Below are 12,601 nucleotides of genomic sequence, written 5' to 3'. Positions count from 1 at the left end.
ACTGAACTAAGACTTGGGGGAACCACAGCGTGCAGCTGCTGCAGGAAATGAATAAAAACCTTGATCATTGAGCAAAGAATGCTCAGCTAATGTCAAGTCTTTAAGTGTAACACGAGTTGTCAGTGGGCCACACAGTAGTGTCGAGGTTAGCTTATGTGCTTTTTTTATGGCTACTCCCCAAATCTAATACAAGTAGGATGACTGATCATTCTGAATTTCCAGGAGGTGGCAATGTGAGAAAGAAGATCACTGAAGATAACATTTAAAAGAGCTGATTAGAGTCAAAAGTTAGCAAATATGAAATATGAAGTCACAATTCCGGGCAGGTATTGAGCTCTTTTCACGTTTAAACAAGTTCACATTTTTTTTTAGTTTATGTATCACAAGATGTACGCCGATATGATCAAATGGCTCAAAGAAAGAGATATCTGAAGATCAATATTTGTCATGATGCATCAGAGCGGAACATCTCACAGAATCACTAACAATACAGAATCTAGCCGTTCTTGTTTTGAACTGATAGAACTGAGTGCTCTTGATAGAGGTGATATCTAGATCAATATTAACATCCTGGGTGTCGCAGGTGGTGCCTTTATTGACACAACACCAATTTTTCAGAGTGGACCTTCTCTGCCTTTCTGGGTCCTTTTTCCTCCGCAACAGTTTCTTTGAGATGTGGTGTACCACAGGGTTTTGTTCTTAGTCCCATGTTATTTTCTTATATATTTTGACAACGCCAACAGCTCAACTGCACATATATCTGTCATCAGTGACTGGATGGCAGGTAAGTGCCTCCAGTTACAAAATTACACCTGAGGCTGCAGTCAGACTGCACTGTATTTGAAACCTCTCAACTAATATTAAGGCCAAGCTCAGAAATGTAGGTGCCAGTATGGAATGAGATGCAACTGTTGAGCATTACTTTAGCCTGTTGTCACAAACGTTTTCTGACTTATAAAAAAGAATAGCCCAATTGTGCCAAAGAACTTAATTACCAAAACTAAAAATGAATATCCGTGAATTCATTAGAACAAGCCTAAATGATCGAAACCCCCCTTTTTTTTCCACTTGTCTCAGCAAAACATCTTTATATTGACTGTAATTGTCTGAAAGGCATAACCTGCAGCACATCACATCACATAAATTGTCTTTTATTTTTAGGGATTCTTAATCAATGTCAAAATTCAATTCAAGAGACTGTCAATAGCTTAACATTCACAAATTACAATAGACAGATCCTCAATCAGAACCGATTATATCAGTCCTATTAGAATATATTGGATATCTCATTGTTATCAACTAACAATCAAAAGTGATAGTGCATTTCACACTGGCCTGTGCATGAAGGTATAAGAAGTCACATATTTTTCTTAAATGTGTGAGCAAGTCAACGTTTTTTTTTTTAAAACTGTCTAGTCAAGTGTGTCTCATTCCAGAATGACAGTCAGAGTGTATCACTGTCACAGCGTCAGCTGCCACACATTTTAAACGTCTCTGTCCCGAATGATTTACCATCTGACTTTTGCAGCCACATGCAGATTTTCTAAAGTACTTTCTATCACACGCCCGCTGAAGCCGCCTTCAAGATAACTCCTGTATCTGAATGTCACAGTTATTATGTGACATTCAGCTGGTAACGAGCATACTGAGACCAGCCAGAGATGTGTGATGTACACATTAAGGGCTCAACAAGGTTATCTGTCATTTTTCCTCCTCTGACATGCTCAATTGGTTCGATCTGTCAAATATTGTAATTCTTGTAAATTATTCTAATGGACGGGAGTTTACTCATGTCCTAATTCAGTGAGAAGGTTCAGAAAATGTTTAATATCAAGTAGTCTGGACTTTTGTTTACACGTTGAGAGTTCTAGTTTGAGCTCTTAGAATTTCCCTTAACTTCAAAAGAGTTCAACCGAGTTTGGTTGTTTCTTCAGTCTTCCTGAAACTGGAGCAGGTATGAACACGAGTCAGTTGAGCAGGTGTGTCACTTCATATAGCTGAAGGGTTTCAAACATACCCAGCACAGGAATGGTTCAACAATAGTTAAGGGCTCTTTACAGTTTTAGCATCTAATTAAAAGACCTAGTACAGTGCAAATACAAACGGTTTTCACATTCAGGCTTAGTGAAAATTAAAGCGAATCAACGATTGTAATTCTAACCCACATGGCTGGAGCTGAGGCTATGGATTGTATTGACATTGAACCGAAAAGCAGAATTAAGGGAGGTTATTTTGGCCAACCAGTGAAATCACACTGAAAAAGCAGAATATCAGGAACACTGATGTGACGCACTCAAGGGCAAAACCACACGACAACATCAACAATGAACGTAAAGTGGAAGGATCACTTTCCTGACAGTGTCAACAGAAAGTAAGAAGAATTTGCATAATTACTGTCATTCTTTACTCAAGCAGAAGCACAGAAAGTAACAAAAGTCTAAAAGTCGAAGTATAGAAGAGTTACTCAGTGAAGAATATATTGGTTCTAAAATGCACACAAGAGCAAAAGAAGAGACCAAGATTATCAGGAGCCGAGACCGAGTCAAAACCAAGATATTGAAAATGTGGTCCTGAGACCATGACCTCTCTTGAAATCTACAGCCAATTCAGGAATAGTGTGCTATGACTTTTGTTAGCGATTCGGCAAAAAGCTGCGGAAAATTTCCCAGTCAAAGCAAGTAGGATTTTGGTGAAAAACACATGATAGAACAGAGAGTCGTCGGCAGCGAGCATACACAAAATTTCATCTGAACCCTATAAAAGAAAAATGTTTAATCAAATATATCAATTTCTTTCCTTTTGTTCCTGTTCTTTCTAATACCCTTGTTGCATCCTGGCTGGACGTGTTGCCAAACCACTGCATCCAGTCACACAATCACACACAGTATTCACACTTAAAGTCATTTGAAAGCCACTTATCAAGCTCATTGTGGCGAACTAACAGGAGAAAAACAATGCACATTTTTCATGTTGCTTTCAGGATGACTTGGTACAGGAGTATTGCGGTGCTCCTCCTGAAGTAAACAGGAGTATTGTGTAATAGTAACAGAGCTGCTTTTCACTGGAGACATTAACTTTGGAAAACGCAACGACTAACATTGTTTAATGGACTGGTGGTGGTGGTGGTGGTGGTGGTGGGGGGGGGGGGGGGGGGTATTTCAGCAATCTTTGAGCATTTCTCTTGTAAATAAGTATGTTGCCAGTGATGTCTGGTACTCAGATATGAATCATTTAAAGTAGCTAAAGTAGCTAATGGAACTAAAAAAAAACTAAAACAAAAAAAAACCACCCTTGCACCTTGTAAAAGTTATGACCACAACATGGGAGATCAATGGCTGTCCATTTAATCCAGCAAAGTGCGTCACACGGCAGTGGCTGACAGTCTGCTGGTCAAAGCAGAATAAGCACTTTCTAATAGATTCATGGTGTTTGCTGTACCTGAGCTAAAGTGGGTTATCTCCCCCCCCCCCCCCCCCCCCCCCCCCCCCCCCCCCCCCCCCCACACACACACACACACACACACACACACACACACACTTGGACAAAGAAAGTGCTATTTTTAGGATGGGGATTTTCCCCTCTCATTATTGCTTTATATAAATTTGGGTCATGTGCTGGATACATTGACACAGAAATATTGACAGATGCTGTATGGATTTATGCTGATTAAATCAAATGGGTAACAGAGCATAGTGTACAGTTAATGTAGATTTAAGAAAAACAATGAAGTTTATCGGCTTTGCTGGAGGCTTGTATCATTTCACGGTAAATTGTAATGTTATTTCTCAAATGCTGTTTCTGGATCAGACAAGAAAACAACAGACTGTTTCAAACAAGGCCTAAAGTGACATGAAATAATGGTATAAAGTAAATAAACTTCATATGGATAGCACATTTCCACCTCTGCAGCACTCTCAAAGAGCTTTTAGGCACATTCACCAATTCACATGCCAATGGTGACGGCTGCTATGCACCATCTGAGCCAAAATACTTGGCCTCTTAATTCACTGTGGTCTCACTCAGCTCAATCCCCAGCTACAATCTCAGAAATAACTATTTGGGGAACAGAAACCTCTTCCAAATGGAGAAGTCATGGAAGAACCACTGCCTTGGAACACAATGAAGTGTAGCTAATGAAGTTCCTGGTAAGAGTGCAATGAGACATTTCACACATGCATGACAGTTACGTGCTGAAACTTTAGGATCTAGATTTATCCATCCATCCACCCGTCTTCTATACCAGGGGTGTCCAAACTCGGTCCTGGAGAGCCGGTGTCCTGCATGTTTTAGTTCTCTCCCTGCTTCAGCATACCTGAACGTAATGATGATGTCATCACCAAGGTTGTGAAAAAGCCCAATAACGAGCCCCTCATTGCAATCAGGTGTGCTGCAACTGGGAGAGAGCTAAACCCTGCAGGACGCCGGCCCGCGAGGACCGAGCTTGGACACCCCTGTTCTATACCATATACATATATATTCTGTGGAGGGTCGTAGGAAACTGGAGTCAATCTCACTTTACTATGGGCGATGGCAGGATACACCCTGGACACGTCGCCATTCCATCACAGGGCAAACACACAGACAACCACACACACACATTCACACCTAGGAGTAAATTAACCTCTCATGTATGTTTTTGGACTGTGGGAGGAAACCAGAGAACCTGGAGGAAACCCACTGACACACATGCAAACTCTACACAGAAAGGCAAGGCCTATTTTTGAACCTATGGGGTTGACGATGGCCTCTATCTTCACGCCTTGCCCTGTCTTCTGTAAGTTCCATAATGGCCCACCTCGTCCTTTCTCTGATGTGGTCCTGCTTTATATATGAAACCCCCCCATATTCCGAAGAAGAATTAGTGATGCCTACCGTAGGAAACAGGACCTGAAACTTCAACAGTATAACAAGCCTTAAAACATGCTTATCTAAGAATACTAACTACAATGTAAATACAGATATTTGATGTGTTATTGGAAGCAACGATTTGTATTATTTGATTTGCATATCACTGTGAATCACTAATATTTCTTACAAGATACAAGGTTGAAGCGGAACTCTTTTTTTTCGTTTTCACCAATATCTGTCGTTATTGGCAGAGAACACACTCACTCCAGCATCTTGTGGTACAAAATGGAATTAAAAGACAAAAGAGCTTACAAGGATAATTGATTAAACTGCTATCTGTCCATGTTTTTGTATATCACACATTTTCGCATGTCATATTCATATAACGAAATTCACAAACGTTTTTGATTTAATGTCATGACGGTTAGTTGCTTATATTTGTTGTGATCGGATAGTTTAGACCAGGGGTGTCCAACCCTGGTCCTCGAGGGACCCTGTCCTGCATGTTTTATCTCTCTCCCAGTTGCAGCACACCTGATTTCAAAGAGGGGCTCGTTATTGGGCTTTTTCACAACCTTGGTGATGACATCATCATTAGATTCAGGTATGCTGAAGCAGGGAGAGAACTAAAACATGCAGGACATGGGCCCTCGAGGACCGGGGTTGGGCACCCCTGGTTTAGACTATTTTGGAGTAGTTAACTATATGAATGACGATGTGTTAGAAGATCTATGTGTGCGAAGAACATTTTCCAGTAAGAATTCAGAAGACGTAACCATGTCTAGTCTTCTCAAAGCTTGTATCTTAACCCTCCCACATTGTTTTTGCTAATTTGGGCAAAAGGAGAAAAACCTTCCTCTAGACTAGCATGTCAAAGACACACTGAAGCAAATGTATTCCACTCAACAAGCTTGATGAGCCCATAAAATCCTCTGGCATTCCAAATTTACTCGCTTACGGCAACCCACACCTTTTAAGTAATATATTGAGGTTGTTATTTCTTTAAATACATTCACTAAATGCTTTAGTGAATGTAAATAATACCTTAAATCTGAACACTGGGACATTACCATGATTGACTTTTGCTGTGACTTCGCAAACACAGTGTGTTAATGAAGAGTTGGAGACACAGACCAGACTAAGATAGCAGCGCAGGGAAAGACTCATTATCATCAGAGAGAGTGATGCCAGGGACTCTCCACTGTGTGTTGGTATCACACATCAACTAGTGAGATAAATAAAATGGTCTTTCCTCTGAGGACAAACTGGCATATACAATGGCACAATGTTTGTTCTGTCAGTCATGTCTCTTTCTATGACCTGCTTTTTCTTCTCTCTATGTGCTGCCTCCAGGGGGGTTCTTCTTCTAAATCTAGACCAGAATGTCTTTAACAGCAGAATACAGAGAAAATTCCAACCCTTCACAAAGATAAAACAAGTTAAAACCTTGTGTATGACTGGCCTCCAATGTCAGACTGTGGCTTTTAGTTGGCTGTCAGTCAGTCTTCCTGCAGGACTTCTTCAACAGCAACAAGCAGGCTTCTTTGATGTTTATAACAGATTGACCTCTTGAACTACTCAGACGTGAGTTATTAGCACAAAGACACATGGGGCCTGATTTACTAAGATTCTGAGTAAAGCATAAATTGAGTTTGTTTTGCAGGTGATCAAAAAAAGAGTAGTGTGTATGGTTTTTGCATACAATTTTTGCTCTAATTCATTAAAGAGTGACTGAATGGAACGGGAGTTCAGTGTGTTGGTGGTGGACATTTTCCAACATATCAGTGTGAATACAACAAATAAATCAGAATTTGGCCAAAAAAAAGAAAGAAAAGAAAAACACAATATAAGAGATGACGCATCATAAAGTCAAAGCTACAGAAAAAAGCAGGGCAACAGAAGAGATTCAGAAAAGATTGCAAGACATCGAAAGGCGTAAAACACAATAACTATCTCTGAATAAAGTTCAGAAATACAAGTGGTAGAGGGCCAAGTGAGGAAATGTGTCTTATCATAATAATGGCACATCTCTGCTTAAAAGCTGAGCTGATCTGCACCATTTCATTAAAACACATTAAAAAAACAGATGCATTCATAAACAATGTCATTGTAAATCACACTGCATGTTGTTCATTAATCTATTCGCATAAACTCCTCACAGTATTTTGCGTGAACGTACATCTACATTTATCCCATATTCATGAAGGTAAACACAATAATAAGGCCCCGTATTACACGACAACGGATACGAGTGTATCCACAAACCTTTCTTCACTTTTGGGGGGTTCCGTTTACACGGCACCAGTGTGCGGATGCACTCTATCCCCAAAGTTGTTATTCCAGCTCCCAAAGTGGAAAGATTCTTTCACGGTCGCTATTCCCTCCTGCAGAGACTGCCGGAGGTTATGAGCGCTCTTACTGAGCATGCGCACATCTCTCCCTCTCCCTCTCCCTCCCCTTTCTTTTGCTCATCCAGTTGTAAACAAACATGGCGGCCCCCAAGTAGTATGACCTGCTGTCCATATTCTAGTTTTATCGTCCATATCAGTAGTTTTATAGTTGAGACTCACCCCTGATAACATCCGATGCGTCATCAGTCCATACGGATGTCGGGTTCTCTCCATTTTCTTCACGTTTATAGCGTTTTATTCTCTGCACACATGTCTGTGTGGTCCATCCATCCATTTTCTCCCACTTATCCGTTTCCGGGTTGCGGATCACATTGCACCGATTAAGAACCTTTCCTGCGGGTTGTGAGCCCACGGGAAGGTGGCGCCCGGCGTGGGACATAAGCCCACTACCTTGAGATTCTCATGCTCTACCAACTGAGCTCGCCGGGACATTGTCTCTGTGGTTTCACAACAAAATCAAGCAACAGCGCCCTCCCGTGGACCGGCATACTAACTACATCGTTGTTTGTGTGTCCACTGCTGCAGTGTAAACACACTCCGGTGTTGTCACGTGAAACGTTATCATGTAAATAGGCCTAAATGAATCATCTGTATTACTTAGCATTGCTCTCATATGTAATCCTCTGGGTACGTTAACAGATCAGGTTCCACTCAGTTGTGCACACTCTTATACTGACAACGTTTTTGTAAATCAGGCCTTTATGAAAGCCAAGCTTTACTGCATGAAGTAGTGTTTGATATTGTATTTTATAAGATTGTACTTTTCATTCAAAAAGTAAAGTAGACTGATGACAATAAAAAAGTCATTGGAGTTTAAACGTTTTAATTCAGTACTTCTCTGTTGTTACACAAAACCAGAATAATTATCTATTCTTATTAGTGAAGCATTTCGACGTTTGAGCACATGCCTCACAAAATTAATCTCAGGAAAAGCACCTTAATTTGCACAGCATTCATTTATTATCCCCTGTGTAAAAGAGGACTGAAAAACCTAGGCTTGCTTTGCCTGGTAAGCCAGGAGAGTTGAAGAGGTGAAACACTTTCTAAATTTAACAGTGTGTCAGTGTACAATCGAGATAAACTTAGTCTGGGATGTGACCTATACTCTTGGGGAATTTCATCAATATTATTGTTAAAACAGTTATTGAACATATGAGGAAGAGAAATGCATGCTTCAAAGTTCACATGCAAAAATAATCTCTAAAGTATGCACAATAGTGCACATGGTAGAACTGTAACCGTATGTAGCAGACACCTCTTATAAAAGAGGGTTATACTTCATCAAAGATACTGTAGGGGAGCATGACAGTGTCGTGGGTACATAATGACTGCTTTTCCACCTCAAAGTCAAAGTAAAGTTTACTCTCTACAAGGGGCAATTTGCAGTACAATCAGCAGTAAGACATATATAAATAAAATCCACGACATTGATGCTATAAACACAGTGAAGCAACTTTTCAATTATTGAGCAGACCTATGGCAGTTTGAATGGCTTCTTTAACAGTCCAGAGAGCACTCACACCAAAGAATCATCCAGAATAACATAAATACAAACAATGTGAGCACACCCTAATAAATCAACACGCCTAACCCACAAGTGTCACTGGACCTTCAGCAAGTAACATCTCGATTTATAACGTAGCCTTATCTATTATCTTCAACTCTTTCAGCTCCAAGTGTGGTGGACTGAAGAAATAGTGTTGGATGGCAGATGTTCAGTGATCATGACAGGCCGCTTTGTGCTGCTCCAGTCAGTTAGGGGTGCTGAAGAGGGACTGAGGAAGGACAGAGGGGGATGGGGGGGTTGTATGGCTGTCAGGGGAGAGGAATGAAGAAAGGGTACCAAAAAAAAAAAAGTATTCTGTATGTAACCAAGAGGAGGCAGAGAGAGAAGCAAGAGTCAGGAGAGGAGGAAATGACATTCAGATGTAAGAGGGCAAAGTAAGAGAAACAAATGTGGGACTGGGGACACGGTGTAACTCGAGAAGAGGAGCACCAGTTTTTCATTTTAAAGGTTATTGGTCTGAATGCTTTGTGGACTGAAAGGTGCCACGCTGAAACTTTAAGACTTCCTGCCTTTGTGCTGTTACTCTGCTCCTTTTATGGCTTCACAGTTAGATCCTGTGTAGGGCCTGAAAAATTGCACACTCATGCAAATAGATAGCTTTAAATTTGCACGTGTTCATCAGTTTATTTTCCAAGGATAACGCCATAAGTGACATCATGTGTAAATGCATAGTTTTCAAATAAGGGCTTTGCCTGCAATGTAGTCCTCAAAATGGTATCACTTCCATGTTCGTTTGCTTGAGTTTACCATGGCGTGATTAATCTGCGCGCTGAGCCCCTCAAGCATGAGAATGTGGAGTCATAGTCCCCCACATATAGAATACTGCTCATTTTAAATGACCAAGAAAAAGAACAGACTGAAGCCAGTGGCTTATTTATGCCTATCCTATAAATTCTGTGAAATAATCTGAGCAATTTACAAACAAAAACCCCAAACAACAAAGCCATCAACACAGTTGATCATTGTTTGTTTGAAAGAAAACATTGAAAACATGGGGTTGGATCACCAAACCACAGATTTCCTCTCTACACCCAGACATTTAAATACAGTGTTCAATCAAAGTGGCTGATATTCCTTTAACTTAAGCACCAGAGTAACATTTGTAGACGTGATCAGGAGACAAAGAAAGAGAAGTACTTACCTGTGCTGCCCTCTGCTGTTTCATTAGCATAATAAAACTGCATCTTTCAACATTCATTCTTCTACATGTGTGCACATCATTTATTGTCTTTGTGGAGAATTTTTTGCAGATGCTTCATTTATTTTTTCCCCCTCAGGAGCTCGGCTCACTTCGTTGAACTATTTCAGAGTTTATTGTCATTAATCTTAGAAGGTTGCTGGCATTTCTTCTAAACGGAGCTCAGGAAGAAGGGTATTCTGGGATCTTCACACATCTCCACACATGCAGACACACGTGTGTGAGTGTCCCCATGCAAAGTGTAAGTGATAGTACTGCACGGTGAAAATATGTGCGCGAAGAGGAGATCCTCCCTCACACAGGAGCCGTGGTTAAAGAGCGGGAAATCACAGATTGGAGCCCTCTTGGCATATCTCGGGTTACAGTCCATGTGTGTGTAGTGAGGGGGGATTTAGGTGTGGGACCAAGCATGTGTTGGTGTATGTCAACCTATGTGTGGTGTGAGACTTCCTGTCATGGATTTCCACTCAACAACTGCAGAGTTTCAACTCTGTCAACAGGTGGCTAATAATAGAGGAAGAGTGGCAGCTCAGAAGAAAACTCTGAGATTCAGACAGTTTACAGTGATAACTTTGATTGAGGCAGCAAGCGTTATAAAAGTGCTTGACTGATAGTGAAGCCCGCCTGGTGTTTAATGTGTTGAAACCAGATAAACACCATAAAAATGTATATATCAGGCCAGTTTTCCACAAAAGTATCATAATTCAACAATGTGAAAACATTGACAGACCCAGAGGTGGAAACTCTCTGCAGAACCAGGACTGGACGATCCGAAACCTGAAGCTTGATGAAATAAAAAAAAGTGAAAGTGAAGAGCAAAAAAAACAACAACAACCGTTAAGACATAAAGTTCTTATCGAACAGCTTTAAAACTACAAAAGCAATTGCTGTTGACTTTTGACCTCCAGCAGGAAAACGCCACATGATGAGACCACTTATCCGTCAACGCCACAGTTACACCTTCAGTGGAAACTGTCGTTAGTCATTTTACTGCACGTTATCCATTGTCTTTGTGCCATTTTAGAAACAAAGCTTATCTTTGGAGTAAAGAGAGTGACACTCTTGAAAGTGGGAAACTGGATTCTATTATTATTTTTACATAACATTTCACAGTTCTTTAAAAATTACCTATTTCGTTTCAACCTATGTTTTTTTATTTATTTATCTTAATTTCAGGATGTTTTCAAATCAACCCTTTTGGTTAATTGTTTGTTGTTCATAATCCTGTACAGTCCATTTCCTCCTTTCCCCCCCAGTTGTGTTTCTTTGCCTTAATTAAGAATTTTTTTTTTCAGCCACTGACGTTTGTTTGGTGCCTGCAATCCATTTGTTTTGATGACATATGTATTTTTACCCCATAAAAGTATGAACCTTTACAGAAGTGACAGATTATAGCACTACCAGTAAAAAAAAAAAACTGCTCTGAAAAGCATGTCAAATTTAGTTTTATAGTTAAAGCATTTTGTCTTTATTCAAAAATATTTCTTATTACACACATCATCATTTACAGCTTATACATAAATAAAAAATATGGTGACAGATTACACATAAAGGAATATTTCTATAATCTCTAATCATTTTAGGTGAATGTTTTGTCTTTTCTGACGCATTCAAGTAGGCCAGCTACTATACATGCCATTAAGCTTATGTCTGGACCAAGACGAGCCTCGAGGCCACATATTTAAGATCTTGATTCTCTCTCTGCCCCTTAAAGTCTCGGTCTTGTCTTGGTTTTGGGGTGTTCTGATATTCGTCTTGATTTGGTCTGAAGTTACAACACAATGGATAAGAGACGTGTCTGAAAACAGTTGTTTCCCATCAGTAGTTAGGTGTCCACATCATGTGGGAAAGTCTGAACATACACCACAACTCTGCCTCTACAAGGGTTGATCTTCCCTTAAGGCTGCTACAGACTGTGAGATTTTAACAATCTTCTAAGTTCACAGCGAGCCACGCTGTACGACAAAAATCGAATCAACTTTGGGCCACGACGTAAAGTTTGCTGTGTGCAGCTACAAGGTGAATCGCAGCCTACGACGACGTGAGTCAATGTTATTGCACAAGAATGACGAGTCCTAAACATAAACATGAACGGAGTCCTTGCCGTTGTGGCATTTATGTGTTTGGAGCGAAATCCCGAACAAGGAGTTTGAGAATAACTCAAGGGGCCAACTTGAGATGCCAGTTCTGAAAAGGGAGCTTGAAGTAAATATTTGTCAGCACCTACTATCATTTAAATTAGCAGTTAATGCTATGGTCTTTCATTTTCCAACAAAACACTCCTCATGTAAACGTAATGTGTAAACATCCTTGAACTGGCCTCACGGTGCCACATAGAACCACCGATTCAGAGCCAAAACCAAAGAGTTCACCAAGATTCACTCTGGATTATTTTTCGTCTGGGACGGCCTTGAGCCACATCATTTAAGGACACAAATATGAAAACAAGTTGGCTGCTATGGAACAATCTTTTACAGCTTCATCATTTCGATTTAGATGCTACATAAACACATCTTCATTCATTAAAAAAAACAAAAACTGCATTGTATTATTTGTGCTTCTTACAAACAAAGTACC

This window comes from Lipophrys pholis (genome assembly GCF_963383615.2).
Source record: "Lipophrys pholis genome assembly, chromosome: 7".
In the NCBI taxonomy this organism is placed as follows: domain Eukaryota; kingdom Metazoa; phylum Chordata; class Actinopteri; order Blenniiformes; family Blenniidae; genus Lipophrys; species Lipophrys pholis.
This window is presented reverse-complemented; position numbering follows the sequence as displayed.